Raw genomic sequence first — 20,422 nt, forward strand, 5'->3', positions numbered from 1 at the left:
GGAAGTGTACGAATCTGTCAAATAAATAAATAAATAAAATGCAAATTAGCTGTTGCATATTTTGCATAATATGCAGATTAGGTCACCCGGATCTGGGAAGCTTGAATATGACAACCCTAATAGAACAGGCTTTACATTTCACACAATGACAGCTCCTATTGTTCCTTGCGTAGTATGTCCTACTGGTCTTTCCTCAATGATTAGTTTGACAAAACAAACACTTTTAGAAATACTTGCCCCTCTCTCTCTCTCTCTCTCACACACACACACACACACACACACACACACGGACACACCCCACACAAGCAGGCACTTGAACCTATTCACTGACTGTGACAAAAGGCACATGGGTGTCTCTGCTTATCCAAGACCTTACCAGCCGACACCAGGGACAAAATGACAGCCAGAAGTCTCAGGAAAGCCGATGACATGGTATTTCGGTGGTGATTCTCTCCCAGAAGATTTCCTGTAGGAAAGCAGATTGTAGGGAAATCATCTCTTTGCTCCAAGGGCTGCCAGAAACAAAGGTGGATCAACAGAAGAAAACAAAGGAAGAACTCCAAGAGTGGAATTTCTTGTCACCACCAGAAAAAGTTAGAGCAGAATTAGGATCACTGAGAACAGTCCATCCTACCCATTACACAGAATGGGGTATTAGACTGAGATGGTAGATGTCTACACCGTACCTTTTCAGATTGCAGGTGGGGGATCCTATTTTTGAATGCCCCCCATTTAAAAAGGTCGCTGTATATAGTAAATGAATGAATCTGCCAGAGCCCTCCAATCATCATCTCAGGCCCTGCTCATGACCCCGCCACTAACAGAGATCCAGTTGGTGGGGACTAGAGACAGGGCCTTTTCGGTTGTGGCCCCTCGGCTTTGGGATGCCCTCCCTCCGTGTTTTTTTTAAAAAATCTTAAAACACACCTTTTAAAGAAGGCTTTTTAATATCATTATTATTTTGTTATATCTGATAGGTTCTTTAGCTTTTTATAATTTTCACTTTTAATTTGAACCTAATAATTGTTTTTAATCTGACTTCTTTTTTTAAAAAAAAATCAATTTTATTACTTGTATCTGTGTCTATCTTGTTGTTGTAAGCCACCCTGAGCAGTATTGCACTGGAGGGGCGAGGTATAAATATTTTAAATAAATAATAATAAATAAATGAGCACCTCACAAAGAAAGGTTTAACATAGTCCCTGCAAACCATAAATGCAGTTAATCTGTTACAGGGAGAAACATTCAAAAATAAGACGCACCCCCCAACACTTGCAGTCTAAAAAGGTACAATCCAGAATTTTGCCACCTCCGTCTATCACATTCTGTGCAGTGGGCAGAACGGCTGTTCGTGATACTGATTCCACACTTTTTACATGGGGAGCACTCCAAAATAGCACACACGCACACAGACACCCTGAAAGGGCACAGTCCAACATTCTGCCACCCTAGTCTACCCCCATTCTGCATAATTGTTAGAACAGCTGAGTTATTAATTAGTTTGAGGAGGATTTAAAAAAAAATCAGTTCCATTCACTTCAGCAGTTATTTCTGATGTAATCACAGCTGGTAAGTAAAGCCAAAATTACTTCCACCAATTCTGCTGGTGGAGATGGCCTGGATCTAGACTTAATAAAATTTCAATGCTGTCAAAAAAACAAAGAAACAAACCAACCTAGAGCTAACAATATACACACTACATTGGATCCATCCTATAAAGAACTTCTAATTACTCTGGAGCGCACAGAAAGCCACCTAAGCTATTGAACAGGTAGCTGCAGTTTATGATCCACGGCCCAGAGAATGCAAGAGGAAAGCAAGAAAACTGTATTCCTTAAGTCATAGCTCCCGGCTATGCTGCAGAAACCCCCGTGTTATCTTTGTTGGCGGTAGCATCCCAAGGAATGTATTGCCTGCCCTGATCTGTTCAGATGAACAAGTCAGAACTGCAGATATGGCAGATAAGGCTGTGTGAACAATGAATCAGTTTGTCAGCTGTCAAGGATGAGATCTCCTGTCAGGGTACTCCCTCTGCCTCCAGAGGAGATCCTAGAAAGATGCCCCAGAGGTAGAACCTTGACAAATGTTTCCTTCCCTATCCCATGCTAATAACACACTTACAATAAATTAAAAATTAAATTAAATTAAAGTTGTGCCGTCGAGTCGGTGTCGACGAGATGATGCCTTTCAGCATCTTCCTATATCGCTGCTGCCCTGAAAAGCAGTCAATGAGAAAATCAGAGAAGCTTAGAGATTTCTTACCCCTCAGGCTGCTGGGATCCTAGGCTCTGACTACCTCCCCTCCTGGCTTTTATTTCCAAGTCCTGCCTCGAATTAGCCGAGCTCAGTTGATCAGGAAGTGCTGGTTAACACCCCCGCCTTTATCTTTCAAAGGCAAGTGACTAGGATCTGGTCCATTGTTCAGGTTATTCAAACTTCCTGATGATAAAGTCGATGACTATTGGAGAAGGAGGAAGATGGCAAAAACCTTCTATCCCAAGGGCCAAACCACACAGCCACAATCGGGCACTTACCTCCCTTGCACAAGGTCCCTGAACCGCAAGCACCAGTTCAGGTTGCCACAAACCATCCAACTGGGGCTTTAGCAGGGCTGACCCTCCCATGAGGCAAGGTGAGGTGGTTGCCTCAAGTGGCTTATTATTGGAGAAGATGGCTTGTTATGGCTGCCAAGATTCCTGAGCTTATTTATTCATGTAATCATTCATTTCATTCAGTCATTCATTCCATTTCTAAACCGCCCTTCCAAAAATGGCTCAGGGCAGTTTACACAGAGAAATAACAAATAAATAAGATGGCTCCCTGTCCCCAAAGGGCCCACAATCTAAAAAGAAACATAAGATAGACACCAGCAACAGCCGCTGGAGGGATGCTGTGCTGGGGGTGGATAGGGCCAGTTACTCTCCCCCTGCTAAATAAAGAGAATCACCACGTTAAAAGGTGCCTCTTTGCCCAGTTAGCAGGGGTTGATTCATTCATTCCAAATATTGACAGACTACAGACTTGGCTCCAACTGGTACCCAAATCAATGTACAATCAGCACCCCCAAAACAGCCCTGGAACCATCATAAGACAATTCCACAGAACAAAATTTACTACAACAAAAAACCCTCAAGAAAAAATGTAAAGCAATGATCACAAACCAGTTAGACTAGGGGTGGGGCTGTAGCCCAGGGGTAGTGCATTTGCTTTGTGTGCAAAAAGTCCCAGGTTCAATCCCGGGCATCTCCAGGAGCTTTTTCACATAGGGCTTTTAATTCACATCTCCTCCAGACTAACAAGTAGAATGCTGCCGGTTCGAATCCCCGCTGTTATGTTTCCCAGACTATTGGAAACACCTATATCGGGCAGCAGAGATATAGGAAGATGCTGAAAGGCATCATCTCATACTGCGCAGGAGGAGGCAATGGGAAACCCTCCTGTATTCTACCAAAGACAACCACAGGGCTCTGTGGGTGCCAGGAGTCAACACTGACTCGACGGCACACTTTACCTGGAGGGTGCATGTTCACATATCAGGCAGATTTACCCCAAAGTCCCTGCAAGGGAGCACTTCCCACACAACCCGGGTTATTCACTGCACATTCGAATGTAGCTCAATTTATATCCAGGGTTAAAAAAAAATTCCTCTTTTTGCATTTTTTTTTTTGAGACGGGTTTGCAGTAAAGCCTCACAGTAAACTTGCGGTCAGGGGTGTAGCTATAATTGAGCAGATGTGTTCAAAGAACCCAGGGGCCCCCAGGTCCTGAGAACCCCCCAAATCCACCCCTCGCTATTTTCTTCATTATCTCCCTCACTCCAAGGGGCCTGCTGTGTGAAGAATGCCCAGTTGTATGAAAAAAATTCTTGCTGAAGCTCTGGAGAGTTCCTGCTGGCTCTCCTGAACTGAACTAACTGGTTCAATGTAAGTGATTGGATAGCCAGGCATTCGTGCTGCAGTTGTAGAATTAATATTTTATGTCTCTGTTTTCTATCCCCTGGTATATGTTTTGTTTGCAAACGTTATACATGTTTTTTTTAATTACACAGTTAAAAAATAATATATAGCTTTCTCAAGTCCAATTGTTCTCATTCTATTCTTTTTATAGTTACATTGCAAGCAACAGAATTTGGTATTCTGTGTTAAAAGTCTGTAAACAAAACTGATTCAAAGTGTCTGAACCCCTTAAAACACTTTTAAAAGTGGGGAAGTCAAATTTGTGGTGGGGGGGGACAAGAAGCAACCCTCCCCTCCCCCTGCCAAGATGCTGGAAAATGGATTTATGTCTTCTATTTAAAAAGCACTCCAAAGCTGTGCCCATTGTGTTGTGAAAGAGTGTGAAACAGCTCTTTCTCAGAGCAATCTCTTCCAAAGAAAGGCCCACACACCTGTTCATTGCCTAGGGAGGGGAAATCCTGCTGTAGTGATTTATCAGGATAGCAGGAACAGCTTGCAAAAAGCTTTTAGTAGGCTTGTGAATCATCTGGAGAGACCTAGGGAGGACAAAAGTGTTCCACGTAAAGAAGGCCAATGCGAACTCGCTGTAGCTAAAGGCATTCACTTTCAGAGAGAGAACTCCATAAACCAAACCAAAGAATGTCAGAATTTGATCACTGATTCTGATTCAAGGGTATGCAGGGGAAAAATAGCAGATACTGCTACCAATTATTCAGCATCAATTTTGAGCTCTCTATAACTCAACCACAATTTTGGGGTTAAAGGTTGAACATCCTGCATGTATTTCTGTTTCTAGGGCCATAAGAACAGCCCGATTGGATCAGGCCCAAGGCCCATCTAGACCAGCATCCTGTTTGTTTGTTAATTTATTTATTATTATTTCTTGTTTACACAGTTAGACAAAATATTTTGTCCCTGCATACCCTTGAATCAGAACTAGTGATCAAATTTATTGTTGTTGTTGTCGTTGTTGTTGTTACATTTTATATCCCGCTCTTCCTCCAAGGAGCCTGGAACGGTGTACTACATACTTGAGTTTCTCCTCACAACAACCCCGTGAAGGTGGTTAGGCTGAGAGAGAAGTGACTGGCCCAGAGTCGCCCAGGAAGTCTCATGGCTGAATGGGGATTTGCACTTGGGTCTCCCCGGTCCTAGTCCTGCACTCTAACCACTACACCACGCTGGCTCTCTTGAGCAGCGTTTCACACTTTGGCTCACCAGATGCTTCCGAAAAGCCTGCAGGCAGGGGGTGAGGGCATGCCCTCTCTCCTGCCATTGCTCCCCTGCAACTGGTATTTAGCAGCATCTTGCTTCGGAGGCTGGAGGTGGCCTATAGCCACCAGACTAGTAGCCATTGATAGACCTGTCCTCCGTGACTACTGGTGGCTCTAGGCCATCTCCAGCCTCAGAGGCATGATGTTGAAAGGAAAGGAAAGCAAAAGAAGCATAAAATAGGAGAGTCGCTATTTTCTAGCCCTGGCAACTTGCTGTCCCTGTTTTGTCCCTTTAGAGAATAACTTGTCAACATTTTGTTAGTTTGGAAAACAGGGAGCTGCCTTATACCAAGTCAGACCGTTGGTCCATCTAGCTCAGCATTGTCTACACTGATTGGCAGCAGCTCTCCAAGGCTTCAGGAAGGAGTTTTTCCCAGCCCTACCTGGAGATGCTGCTAGGGAGTGAACCTGGACCTTCTCCGTGCAAAGCGGTCTGGTCGTGCAAAGCAAGCGCTCTCCTAACCCCGGTTTTTTTAATCGTGTGTCAGCTGTGGTTGCAAGTAGCTGTGGCTGGCAGGCTCAGGGAGGGGAGGGGGAGCCCCATAATGCACCACACACCTGTGGTGGAGCTCTGGGTGGGGTGGGGGAATGCACAGTGATACATCTCACCATCCCGACCCTGGTTGCTACTGGCAGCAGCCAGCGCTTGTGTGCGCAGGCGATCTGCCCACCTAGGGATGCCAGAGAGATTGTCTGAGAGGAGGTAAGCTCTTTAGGGCTTCTTCCCTGCAAACTGGGTAGCCCTTTCTCACTGCTCATGAGAAAAGGACCACTGTGTTCTACCCGGGTTTGGGGGCTGTGTGTGCTCCCAATTTTCACTTGTGTGGAAACAAGGTAGGAGGAAAACCTGGGCAGAAGGGATTGTGTGGAAACAAGGTAGGAGGAAAACCTGGGTAGCTTTTCCTCCTACCTTGCTTCCACACAATCACATCTACCCAGGTTTTCCTCCTACCTTGCTTCCACACAACCAGAAACTGGAAGCACACACAACTCTCAGACATGGGTAGAGCACAGTTTTTGATTGTATGGATGACATCGATGTTTCTCTAGGATGACTTTAACCAAAAGAAGCATTGCCCTCTTCACATTTAAATCAATGGAGGGCAAGCTATTATCAAGTAAATGAATACAGCTTACAGCCAGGTAGCAAAGATCTCTCAACATGATGTAATAGTGGAAGGGGTGAGGTCCATGAAATTATCCCTGGCATGAGAATTGGGTATTTCAAGAGTGACTGATACCAAGATCCCCGTCATTTCCTCCACCTCATTTGTCACATAGTAGACTTGTTCTGGAACATCCTGGTAAAACTCAAATGGCGGCCACCAGCCAGAAGGAGATAGGATAAGTGTAGGTTATCCCCCCCGCCCAACCCCACTTGACCTCCCAAAATATGATAATGCATTTACCTGAAACCAAGACTAGTCCGTCCCCCCCAATTTCTTTGCAGTTAGAAATTGGGGGTCATCTTAAATTGACTTGGGTCAATGGCTTAGGTTAGGGTACTTAAGAATGCACCTTCTTTGTCATGCACCCTGTCGCCTATTAAGATAATCTGGAGAGGTCCAGTTACAGTTGCCGCTGACTCGTTTGGTGGGAGCTAGGGATAGGACCTTCTCTGTGGCTGCCCCGGGGCTTTGGAATGCTATCTCTGCTGAAATAAGAGCATCTCCTTCTCTGTTTGTTTTTTAGGAGGACCCTGAAGATGTACCTGTTTCCCCAGGCTTTCAATTGAAATTTTAATGAAAATTTGTAAACTGCTCTGAGCCATTTTTTGAAGGGAGGTATTGAAATCAAATACATACATACATACATTCAGTTTCTATACTGCCCTTCCAAAAATGTCTTTTTATATATTGAGAAGTTTTATCTATTTTTATGAATTTTAACTGTTTTATATTTATATTGTTTTTATATTATGTCTTAACTTGTACACCGCCTGAAGATTTCTATATCAGGTGTTCTATATATATACAGAAAACAAATAGATAGATAGATAGATAGATAGATAGATAGATAGATAGATAGATAGATAGATAAATTTCGGGTCAGGGTGACATGAGTTCAAATCCCCATTCAGCCATGATCCTTGCTGGGTGACTCTGGGCCAGTCACTTCTCTTTCAGCCTAACCTACTTCACAGGGTTGTTGTGAGGAGAAACCTAAGTATGTAGTACACTGCTCTGGGCTCCTTGGAGGAAGAGCGGGATATAAAATGTAAAACAAACAAACAAACAAACCTATATGTAACTCATATTATAAAGAGGGTCAATTTAAATTTAGGATCATCTTCCTTTGGGGTAAATATTATAAACTATATTTAACTCATATTTTAAAGGGAGTCATCTTAAATTAAAAGTTGTTTATTATTATTATTATTATTATTAATAATAATTTGATTTCTATACCGCCCTTCCAAAAATGGCTCAGGGCGGTTTACACAGAGAAATAACAAGCAAATAAGATGGAACCCTGTCCCCAAAGGGCTCACATTCTAAAAAGAAACACAAGATAGATACCAGCAACAGTCACTGGAGGAAGGACTGTGTTGGGGGTGGATAGGGCCAGTTACTCTCCCCCTGCTCAATAAAGAGAATCACCACGGTAAAATGTGCCTCTTTGCTCAGTTAGCAGGGGCTAAAGTTGTCTTCTATTCACCTAAACATGGTAGTAGGGAACCAGGTCCCCACTGCAATACTCCCCCAAATTTGCCCAAAAGTCCTCCCTTGAAGATTTGCAACAAGCCCTGGTTACAAATGTATTCCTATTTCCACCTGAGAAACATTGAATAGCTTGGGGCTTTTGGGATGGCATCGGGTTCTCTCAATGGCCTCCTTAGTACAGGTCTCTGGATAGGACCCCCTCATGCCTGGGAAGGGTAGTGAAGCCCTCCCTCCATGGATGACAAAAGGAGGAAATTTGCCAGACCGAATTCAAGCAAAGGTTAGTTCTTCTAAGATTCAATGATTTAAAACATGGATTGCATAAGAGTCAATGAAGTCATCAAGACTTCATTGGCTCTAGGCAGCAGGCGCTTGACCAAGCACCTATCATTACTGGAACTCATGACTTACAAGACGTAGGCCTGAAGCAAATCTCTTCATGCTTCATCAGGGCTTATTTTGAATAATCATTTGAAAGAGCTGGGAAAGTTGCAATATGTTTAGTCCAGCACCCTCCCCTAAGACCGGAAATCCTATTTCTACAAAAGCTCTAACAAGTGTCAATCTTGACCGAGAACTCAACAAAGTTACCTAACCTTTTATTCCACTCTTGCCGTGTGCTCATAAATGTTCCCAAATGTTTGATTCAGATTTGTGATTCAGAGTTTAAGAGCATTGCCTAATTGTTTACCTGTGTTCTTCCATTCTGAAAGGCAACGAGGTCATTCACACAATCAAAAACTGTGTTCAGTTCAGGTTTGGGAGCTGTGTTGGCTCCGAATTTTCAGATGTGTGGAAGCAAGGTAAGAGGAAAATCTGGGTAGAAGTAATTGTGTGGGAGCAAGGTAGGAGGAAAACCTGGGTTTTCCTCCTAACTTGCTTCCTCCTACCTTGCTTTTCCTCCTACCAAAAATTTATTTATTTATTTATTTATTTATTTATTTATTTAACAGATTTCTATAACACCTCAAACTTGCATCTCTGGGCAGTTTACAATTAAAATAACATTAGAAGCATTAAAATCATTAAAATTAGAATCATTTAAAAGCAAACATTAAATATTAAAACTATCTGCATTAGGCATGCAAGCCAGAAAATTAAAGATTAAAACACACACAGACACACATTTGTTAAAACAATCAATAACATTCAACTAAGAAACTTCAGCTAAAAAGCTTGGCTGAAGAGATATGGCTTTAGTTGTTCCCTAAAAACCATCAGGGATGGAGCAGTTCTAATATCAGCAGGAAGTATATTGCGCAACAATGGGGCAACTACAGAGAAGGCTCGCCTCTGAGTCGCCACCAGACAAGCCGGCGGCACCCTCAGACAAACCTCCCTTGATGCTCTTAATAGCTGGCAGGTTCATAATGAAGGAAGTGTTCTCTTAAATCCCTTGGGCCCAAGCAGTTAAGGCCTTTATAGGTAATAACCAGCACTTGCCCGGAAACCTATTGGCAGCCAGTGTAGTTCTTTCCAAACAGGAGTGATATGGTTTCTTCAGGACATTCCGGCGGCAGCATTCTGCACCAACTGCAGTTTCTGGACGATGTAATGTGAATGTGATCAGCTGACTCCTTAATCCAATGTAATTGCATGAGGTCTTTAGGATTGCCAGTCCTCCAAGACTGTCCCAGAGTCTGCAAGAAGCAGCCTTAATCTCCAGGTCACTACTGAAGCAATTACAGAGATCTGAATGGTGAAAAATACTGGGACAAGAAATCTCCATGAATAGTTTCCATCAGCATTGGCAACCCTAGGCTCTTTCAGACTTCTCCTGCCAAGCTTCATGGGGTTTTCCCTTAAGTAACTGTTCATAAGCTTACAGCCAAGACAGGATCCGTATTTGCATGTCTTACATCTGTTATTCAAATGCTTTGTTTTGCTCATTTTCAGATGACTCTCTTCTACTTTCTGTTACACTTTTTAATATTCAAAATTGCACAAATAGCCCTTGGGGTGGGGGTGGTGCTGAGAAGTGCTTTGAGTGGCCAGCCACGTTGCCCACTGACGACAGCTAGGCTTCCCACCTTACAGCTTTTATCTCCAGGGATTGAAAATGGCCAAACTCATACACAACCATGACTCGAGATCGAACTGAATGATCTGACATCATATTGAGAGAAGGACAAGCCAGATACTGGTTACATGGTTGTTTCCATTTTTTAAAAGCTCTTTCCACTAATAAAGACCTGGCAAGTAACAAATCCGAGCCACCTAATGACTTGACTAGCAAGCCAGAGGATGCCGGTTTGAATCCCTGCTGGTATGTTACCCAGACTATGGGAAACGCCTATATCGGGCAGCAGTGATATAGGAAGATGCTGAAAGGTATCATCTCATACTGTGTGGGAGATGGCAACGGTCAACCTCTCCTGTATTTTACCAGGAACGTAGCCACCATTGTGCAAACGGGTTCAAAGAACCCAGGCTGCCAATGGTAGGGGCAGCTGAAGCCCCCAAGGGGGCGTGGCTTGGGCTCTGGTAGAGTCCTGAGCAAACTCCCCCTGCCCATGCCTGGGCTACTAAGATCCCCGAGCGAATGCTTACCCGTCCTTTTCAGGCAGCGTTTGCTACCTGAAGGCATCTATTTCCCTCTCCCTCCCTCCAGAGAGGGAGAGAAAGGGAGAATAGTTGCTTTCAGGCAGCAAGCGCTGCCTGAAATGACAAGGAAGCCCACACTCGGGCTCTTTGGAGCCTGAGGCCACACACTTCTTTGCATGTGAGATCTGCAAACCAGATTTCATTCAGTAGTCAACTGAGTTTGCAGTTTGAGGCAATCTGTGGCAATGAGATCAAGCCCCACTGAACATGGACTAACTTCTTGATCTCATTGCCTCAGATTGCCTCAAACTGCAAACTCATCTGCATATATTTGTAGAGCAGGGGACGGGGACAAAAGTTCCAAAGAGGGGGAAACTTACTTTGTTTTTAGACAAATGCATCATAAGAACAGCCCTGCTGGATCAGGCCCAAGGCCCATCTAGTCCAGCATCCTGTTTCACACCGTGGCTCACCAGATGTAGCTGGGAATCCCACAGGCAGGAGCTGAAGGAATGCCCTCTCTCCTGCTGTTACTCTCCTGCAACTGGTATTCAGAGGCATCCAGGGTATCACAGTCAGCACTGTAGCAGGGAAAATCCTCTGGAATCCTGCCCTCCTGTTTGATCCAGCCCCTTGCGTTCATCCTTCAAGCTGAGTCGATAGATAATGGGGCGTCTTGACGGACAAAAGAGGATTGGACAAGCTTCCCTCTCTAGACTTGCTGCCTGGATAAATTTAAGTTGAAATGCAACAAGGATGCATGCTTAAATAAGCTTTTATTTTGTGATCACAAAAGGCAAAGTACAAGCCAGAGAGTCCACTGAAGCCACACAGTTGGCTGGTTTATATAGGTTTCAAGCAAACAAGCTTGAAAAGCAAAGTCAGTAAAGCAATTAATACATGTTATTGGTAATTAAACATACACATTCCAGAGGTGCAACTTAGAGCCTGGGAAGATGAGTTACTACTTGGCCTTTCTGATAACCTTACTCCTTATAGGTATCTGGTGCCAGGATGTTTATTTTTTCTTGCGTGTGGGATTTGGCTAATGGACTAGTTGCATACCTATGCTATCTATCTCCTGACAGAGTCAGGCATTTGTTATTTCTGGCCTCCTATCTCACATTATTGGGAGGGGCCCCACATTCCTGGTTTGAACACTTTTCATGACTCAAACAATTTTCTTTGTTTCAAGCCTAGTGGCTCTTTGTGTTGTTTAATAATCTTAACCAAACTTTGAATCAAACTCTTATACACTTATTAGTAGGCCTGGATGAAACAATTCCATATCAGCATAATCTTAAAAAACATCGAGCCCTTTCTCATGAGCAGTGAGAAAAGATGATCACAGAAATGGGGTTAGGAGAGCATTCACTCTCCCTATGTCAGCGGTGCACACACGCAGGAAAAACTGGACTGGGCATCTTTAGCCCAGTTTTGCCTGCATGTGTGAATAGCTTCATCTTTGATTGCAGGGGTGTAGCAGGATGCCTCCTTGCTTTAAGGAGGCAATTATTAGACCACTTCTGAAGACGCCTGCCTTGGATCCCTCAGAGATAAGCAGCTACAGGTCTGCCTCCAACCTTCCATGGCTGGGCCAGGTGATTGAGAAGGTGGTGGCCTTCCAGCTCTAGGTGGTCTTGGAGGAAACTGTTTATCTAGACCCATTTCAGACTGGCTTTGGGTCAGGCTATGGGGTGGAGACTGCCTTGATTTTTGGTCAGGCAATGGAGTGGAGACATGACCGAAGTGTATAAAATTATGCATGGAGTGGAGAGGGTAGACAGAGAGAAATTTCCCCCCCTCTCTCACAACACTAGAACCAGCAGGCATCCCATGAAACTGAAGGTTGGGGAATTTAGGACTGACAAGCACACAGCGCATAATTAATCTATGGAATTCCTTGCCATGGGTATGTGGTGATGGCCACCAGCTTGGATGACTTTAAAAGAGGCTTAGACAGATTCATAGGGGACAGATCTATCAATGGCTACTAGTCTGATGGCTGAGGGCCATCTCCAGCCTCAGAGGCACCATGCCTCTCAAGACCAGTCGCAGGGGAGCAACAGCAGGAGAGAGGGCATGCACATACCTCTTGCCTGTGGGCTCCCCAGAGGCATCTGGTGGGCCACTGTGTGGAACAGGATGCTGGACTAGACGGGCCTTGGGCCTGATCCAGCAGGGCTGTTCTTATACCTTAGTTGGCCTGATGGATGATCTCCATTTGGGAATTGACAGATGTAGTGTGACTCTATTGGTCCTTTTAGATCTCTCGGTGACTTTCAATACTATCAACCATAGTATCCTTCTGGAGTGTTTGAGGAGGTTGGGAGTGGAAGGCACTGCTCTGCGGTGGATCCACTCCTACCTCTCGGGCAGTTTCCAGATGGTGTCCCTTGGAGACTGTTCTTCAAAATCTGAACTTTTGTATGGTGTCCCTCAGGGCTCCATATTGTCTCTGATGTGAAACTGCTGAAGGAGATTATCAGGAGATTTGGTGCAGAGTGTTATCAGTATGGTGATGACTCCCAAATCTGTTTCTCCATGTAGCCATCATTGGGAGAAGGCATAACCTCCCTAAATGCCTGCCTGGAGGCAGTGTTGGGCTGGATGAGGGATAACAAACTGCGACTGAATACAGATAAGATGGAGGTACTCATTGTATGTGGTCGAAACTCACGATATAGGTTTGATCTGCCTGTTCTGGATGGGGTCACACTTCGCCAGAAGGAACAGGTACACAGCCTGGGGGTGCTTCTGGATCCAAGCCTCTCCCTGGTGTCCCAGGTTGAGGTTGTGGCCATAAGTGCCTTCTATCAGCTTCAGCTGATACACCAGCTGAGTCTCTTTCTTGAGATAAATGACCTCATAACAATGGTACATATGCTGGTAACCTCCAGACTGGACTACTGCAATGCGCTCTATGTGGGGCTGCCTTTGTATGTAGTCCAGAAACTGCAGTTGGTCCAGAATGTGTCACCCAGGTTGGTATCTGGGTCATCTCAGAGAGATCATATTATTCCTGTATTGAAAAAGCTACACTGGCTGACGATAAGTTTCTGGGCAAAATACAAGATGCTGGTTATAACCTATAAAACCCTAAATAGTTTGGGCCCTGGGTATTTAAGAGAACATCTTCTTTGCTTTGAGCCATACCGCCTGTTGAGATCATCAGGAGAGGTCCGTTTGCAGTTGCCACCGGCTTGTCTAGTGGCTACTCAGGGATAGACCTTCTCCGCTGCTGCCCCGAGGCTTTGGAACACACTTCCTGCTGAAATAAGAGCCTCGCCCCATCTCTGACAACTTTTTTAAAGTCCTGAAAGATGCCTCTGTTCACCCAGGCTTTTAATTAAAACTTTTAATTGAAAATGTTTAAATAGTTTTAACATTGTTTTACAATTTAAAATTGTTGTCATGTTTTAATTTTTTCTGTTGTCATCAGGATTGTGCTGTGTTCTGTTTTAAAGCATAGGCTGGCCTTGAAATTGATTGGCGGGACAGACAGGAGGAGGTCCTTCTTCACAAACAATGCCGGAATTGAGGTATGGAATTTGCTGCCACGGAATATGGCCAGGGCCACTGGCCAAGGTGTCTTTTTAAAAGGCTGAGGACAAACAGGCACATGGCTGTTAGCCATGATGGGTTTAGAGGTAGATAGTAAAGGTCTCACTGGGGGCAGGGGTGTGTGGTTTAAATTAGGGAAACAGCACGGCAGGGGAGAGGTTAACCCATCCCGTGCATGCAGCTGCTTTTAAACAAAGGAAAAGAAGTAGGGAGTCCCAAACCTGTTAACCATATGGCTTACAAGCGGTTGTGTACCAGAGCCTTGTGCCTTTAATAAATGCAGAGAGGAGAGAATTTTGGCAGATATCACTTCTCTCACCACTGTATCACTTTGACGAGAAAAGCGATGCCTGCCAAAAGTCTTCTTTTGGCACAACGGACAAAGGCCGCTGGTGGGGAGGAGTCTGCTCTGCATCGGATCTTGCAGGCTTAAGAAATGACAGCTACCCTAGGATCCCATCTGGCTGCAGAGTACAGGGAGGTGTTCAGCAAAGTTAACGTGGAGGGTTACGCAGAGGGCACCTGAGGTCAGGAAGCAACCCGAACTACACAATGGTGTGCATGGTTGTGAGTGACTCAGTGCCGCTACGAGGAACTGAATGGAGCAGCTACCAGGTGCTTTGCCTTCACCTATTCAGACAGCCACACCTGCCGTACCTTCAAAGTGACAAACGGACAAACCTGAATTCAGTTACATTGCATCTGGTTTGTCCTTACTCACAAACTCTGTGACCCACGCCATACGCTCTTGCCTGTGTGATCAGTTCAATTCCCAACTGTAATTAGAGTTACCTTTTTCCTTCTTGGTTCAGGTGGGGTCCCTTTCCCTTAACTGGCAGGCAGAAACTAACAGGGAAAGCGTCCTCCCCCCCCCCCCCCAGCACTTCACTGCATAGCAAACCCACTAAAAGAGCCTGCTGCTTAGCTTGGGTTTTGAACACGAGGACAGCCTTAAACTGGTCTTAGTGCTCATGGGTCAGTGCCACACGGCTCCACTCAGCACTTACACGCGAGTAGCCTCCTGGCCAGTGCCAGTAGGATCCCTTTAAGAAGGCCCTGAAAACTCATTTGTACGGCCTGGCCTTCCAAGGTTTTTAAATTGTTTGGGGTATTATAATTGGTTTTAAATGTTTTTGAATTGTTTTTAAATTGTTCTTATATTGTTTTACATCGTGTGTTTTAGATGGTGTTTATTAATAATAATAATAATAATAATAATAATGATGATGATGATTCAATTTCTATACCACCCTTCCAAAAATGGCTCAGGGCGGTTTACACAGAGATATAACAAATAAATAAGATGGACCCCTGTCCCCAAAGGGCTCACAATCTAAAAGAAATAAAATAAAATAAAATAAAATAAAATAAAATAAAATAAAATAGGCACCAGCAACAGTCACTGGAGGTACTGTGCTGGGGGTGGATAGGGCCAGTTACTCTCCCCCTGCTAAATAAAGAGAATCACCACGGTAAAAGGTGCCTCTTTGCCAAGTTAAAACTTGCTGTGCACTGTTCAGAGCCTTTGGATGGGGCGGTCTAGAAATGTAATAAATAAATAAATAAATAAATAAAGTGCTGCGCTCTTGCGTGGTGCTTTATAGGAGTTCTGGGGGCTGGGAAGACACATCCCAGCCCCCCCGACCCTCCACAATGCCACCAGTAGCCAGCAATTGTCCCAGGAAAGAGCCTTCGATTATCTGCCAGGGAGGGAAGCATTTTAAGGCTTCCTCCAGGGGCATAGCTAGGGAAGAGGGGGGCCCATGTTCACCCTTCTCCCCAGCAGCCCCTCAAAGTGAGGGAGATAATGATCCCCGCTTGGTTGGCCACCCTGGCTCGGCCTGGGACAAAATACAGAGGCCCTTTCAGATGTTAATTGAAGATTTCCTATTTGCACGTTCAGCTCCTTGTATTGCTTCCCCATTTAGTGTGGTGAGATGAATTGCCCTTTAATTGCCCTTTATTAGTCATTTAGCTCTTTCTCACAGTCAGTGAGAAAGGGCTTCAATCTAAAGGAGAGGAACTAGGGGTGTAGCTATAATTGAGCATATGGGTTCAAAGAACCCGGGCCACCCAGCTGCTGAGGGCCGCCTCCCCCAGCTCCTCTCCTCCCTATTTTCTTCATTATCTCCCTCACTTTGAGGGGCCGCTGGGGAGAAGGGTGAACACGGGCTCCCTCTCCTCTAGCTATGGTCCCCTAGTGGGGTTACCAACAATCACTTATTAGCAGGGACTTCCCTTATTTCTGCCCAAAATTGTCTGCCCAGACCAGTAGCCTTTCCCGGCCAGGTCTCTGAAATGCACACCAAGTCGGCTTCTTCATCCATAAGCAAGTCATGGATGATCTCAGACTTATTTTGTTACATTTTAAAATTTTTATTGGTTTTTACAATGTCTTAACAATCCAATTACATTTAAGTAAATGTTGACTTCCCGCTTACCAATCTGCATGGTTCATATTGGCTATACAAATCTACCATTGCTATAATAATTCAAAAACATATATACTCCACATTGCAAACTCAATTTTACCCTACCCAACCTGCTGTTGTTACTAAATTTCAAACCCAGCTGAAAGGTCCATATTGGAAAAATAGTTCTTTAAGTAAAATAAGAATGGCTCCCAATCTTCTTTGAAACATTCCAAGTTTTCAGCCCTTATGAGTGCTGTAAGTTTTGCCATCTCAGCGTATTCCAAAATTTTTATCAACCAATCTTCTTTTGAGGGCATTTTATTATCTTTCCATTTCTGCACATATACTATTCTAGCCGCCGTGGTTGCATACATAAAAAATGTTAAGTTTCTTCTGAAGAACTCTCCTTGCGTTATTCCCAGCAGAAAGGATTCTGGCCTCTTAGGAAATGTCATTTAAAAATTTTTCTTCAACTCATTATATATCATATCCCAAAAGGCTTTAGCCTTCCCTCATGACTACCACCACATATGAAAAAATGTTCCTTCACATTGTCCACATTTCCAACATTTGTTTGGAACATTTTTATACATTAATGCTAATTTTTTTTGGTGTCAAATACCACCTGTACATCATCTTATAATAATTTTCTTTTAAAGTATAACATGCAGTGAACTTTAAATCAGTTTTCCATAATTTTTCCCAAGCTGCCATATCTATATTATGACCCACATCTTGACCCCATTTTATCATAGTCGTTTTAACCACTTCATCTCTTGTCTCCTCCAAAAGCAACAACTTATACATCTTAGAGATTAATTTTTCATCATTTTCACACAGTTCCTTCTTGAATCTCAACATTTGATCCTCAAATCCAACTTTCAGATCCTTCTTGTAAATTTCGTTTAGTTGATGATACTGAAACCAGTTACTAGCCAAATTTTGTACTTCAGTTATGTTTTTTTATTTACAGCCCCAATCTTGAAAACATAAAAAGTCCCTCTAGGTACCCTATTCAGATTGCATATTTATCTCTTTAGGTGCCAAAGCTTCAAATGGGGATACCCATAATGGAGTTTTAGATTCCAGCCATTTTTTGTATTTTACCCACACTCCCATTAGACTCCTCCTTACATAGTGATTAAGGAAGTCTTTATGCGCTTTACTTTTATCGTACCACAGATATGAATGCCATCCAAACCTGATCTCAGACTTATTTTGGACTGAACTGGCATTACAGAGTAATAAAGTGAGGATCTGTGGGTTGTTGAGGTTCTGTTGTGGGGAGGAAACAATTATTTTCTCCCACAACAACAACAGAAAATCAAGTCAATTAATTAAATAATACACCTTCAGGGTGGCTGGTTAATAATGATGCCAAACATTTCAAGACATGCGGTCCTATTTTAAAGTCTGGTTTGCATTTGAATGGGAGGCTACATGTGCAAGCCCTGTAAGATATTCCCCATAGGGGATGGGGCTGCTTTGGGAAGAGCACCTGCATGCAGAAGGTTCCAAGTTCTTTCCCTGGCATCTTCAGATAGGGCTGAGAGAGACATAGGCTGCTGCCAGTCTGGGTAGACAGTACTGAGCTAGATGGACCAACGGTCTGACTCAATATGTGGCTGCTGCCTATGCTCCTATGCTTAAAAAAACCATTCCTGATTTTCTAGGATGCACCCGGTAACTCCTTAGGAGCTTTTTCTTCACTGCCTGTTTGTATGAGGTGTAAACACCCTTTGCATGTTCCGAATGGTAATTAAATGAAAGAATACTGGAAGCAATTTTCAGGAACTGGTGTGTGAAGCTTGTCAGCCTCCTGTGCAGGTGTCATAATCCAAAATTACCCCCATTTGGAGACATTTTAATCTCCCAGTGTTGCAAATTAACAATAGGGAAGCATTTGAACAAACAATTCAGAAGATGGAGGGTGGTGGCTGACAGCCTTTTTCGCAATAAATAATCCGTCGGGTAGATGAAGAATTGGGAGGAAATGAGAGCCACCGAATGTTGAGAAATCCAGTTGTCAGGTGGTTAGAAGACGCTGTTTGTGGGGTTCGGCCGCATCTTCCCGTTGGGGCGTTCAACTTTGGTAATACTTCCCCACAGCTAGCCCTTGGGGCATGGCGTGCCCGGCATTTCCCCCAAAGAGGAGCTGCTGTGGCATAGATGCTCCCAGTTGGAAGGGGAGACTAGATGTCCGATGCCAAACACAAGCAGAAAGCAGTGCTACTACTCTGCTGCAAAATGGTAGCAGTGAGTGGCAAGGGTTCATTTATAGGACAGAAGCAATCAGGAATACTTAACGCCCCCACCCCCCGTCGATTTTCCTCCACAGTCCCGCCTTCCACAAAGCCAGGGGCGTGGCAAGGTTGGAGTGGGCCCAGAGACAAGATCCCCTCACTGAAGCTCAGCTCAGCTCATGAAGTAAAGAAATCTTAAATGAGGCTGAATAGTGGTAGCAAAAAGCCGTTTCGGAGGATGGATACAACTGAAGGAAGCCCGGGCGGGTGCACAGCTGGGGGAGTCAGTCATGTGACTTGCCTCTGGGGGGACCCCAGACAACTGTCTCCCCTTGCCCTATTATAGTTACGCCCCTGTACAAAGCACTTTCTCCTACTTAATACAGCAAACACACATCTGGTAAGTCCGGGGGGGAGGGTTAAGCACAGACATTCCCATCCCTTCCTTGCAAATCTCTCTCTCTCTCTGGTAGTGCTTCTTCTTCTTCTTCTTCTTCTTCTTCTTCTTCTTCTTCTCCTCCTCCTCCTCCTCCTCCTCCTCCTCCAGGATGTACCTATAATTAGCCAGCGTGGTGTAGTGGTTAGAGTGCCGGAATAGGACTGGGGAGACCTGAGTTCAAATCCCCATTCAGCCATGAGACTTTCAGGGTGCCTCTGGGCCAGTCACTTCTCTCTCAGCCTAACCTACTTCACAGGGTTGTTGTGAGGAGAAACTTAAGTATGTAGTACTTCTCCTCCTCCTCCTCCTCCGGGCTCCTTGGAGGAAGAGCGGGATATAAAATGTAAAACAAACAAACAAATAATAATAATTGAGTTGATGGGTTCAAAGATCCCAGGGCTCCACCCCAGCCACTGTTCCCTCTAACTGGGATGCCCAGATGTTGTTGACTACAATTCCCATAATCCCCAAGCAAAAGCTATTGCAGCTGGGGATTCTGGGAGTTGTATCAACAATATCTGGGCATCCCTGTTAGAGGGAACACTGCCCCCAGCTCCTGAGAGCCCCCCAGCTCCACCCCTCCCTATTTTCTTCATTATCTCCCTCACTCCAAGGGGCCACCGAGGATAGAGGCAAACACTCTCCCTCTCACCTAGCTATGCCCCTACTTCTTCTTCAGCTGTTTTAAGTGTCATTTGGATGCAGTAACACTTACTCATATACCTTGGGCTTGTCGTGTTATTGTCCTGTTCTGGTCTGAAATCCATTCAAATGGTTGCTACGACTTTGCAGCTACCATAGTTTATTAAAGAAGTTTGTGTTCCTTTGGGGTATACTCCCAATGTATGGAATTTATCTCTATCAAAAATTATGGATAAATTATGAATTGTGGCTGGGGATGATGGGAATTGTAGTCCAACAACATCTGTGGATAGAAGGTCAGGAATCACTGCCTGGGATGAATCGAAATGAACTTTAGGCCTTCATCCTGGAAGCGAGCTGCCATTTCCTTTTTGGCAGCCCTTTTCACGGTGTGAAACTCACAGGTATCGACTTTCCTGTGACCCATCCTGAGGGGTTCAGATATTACATTACACCTGCATTCTTGAAGGATTTCACACAACTGCCTGCCTGCATGCAATTACTTTGCCAGGAGTCAAAGACGTGGGTATGGGATATGCATGTCATTGTAATGACATGTTTTACTCATCTATTGTAATGTGGGACACAAGCTGATGGTGACATTAGCTGACCCCTGAGCAGACAAGTTCACCTGCCAGAGAGGCTGTTGAGTGGGAGGAGTCCTGCTAGTTTGCACTCACTCA

Source organism: Hemicordylus capensis, chromosome 7 (genome assembly GCF_027244095.1).
Source record: "Hemicordylus capensis ecotype Gifberg chromosome 7, rHemCap1.1.pri, whole genome shotgun sequence".
Lineage (NCBI taxonomy): Eukaryota > Metazoa > Chordata > Lepidosauria > Squamata > Cordylidae > Hemicordylus > Hemicordylus capensis.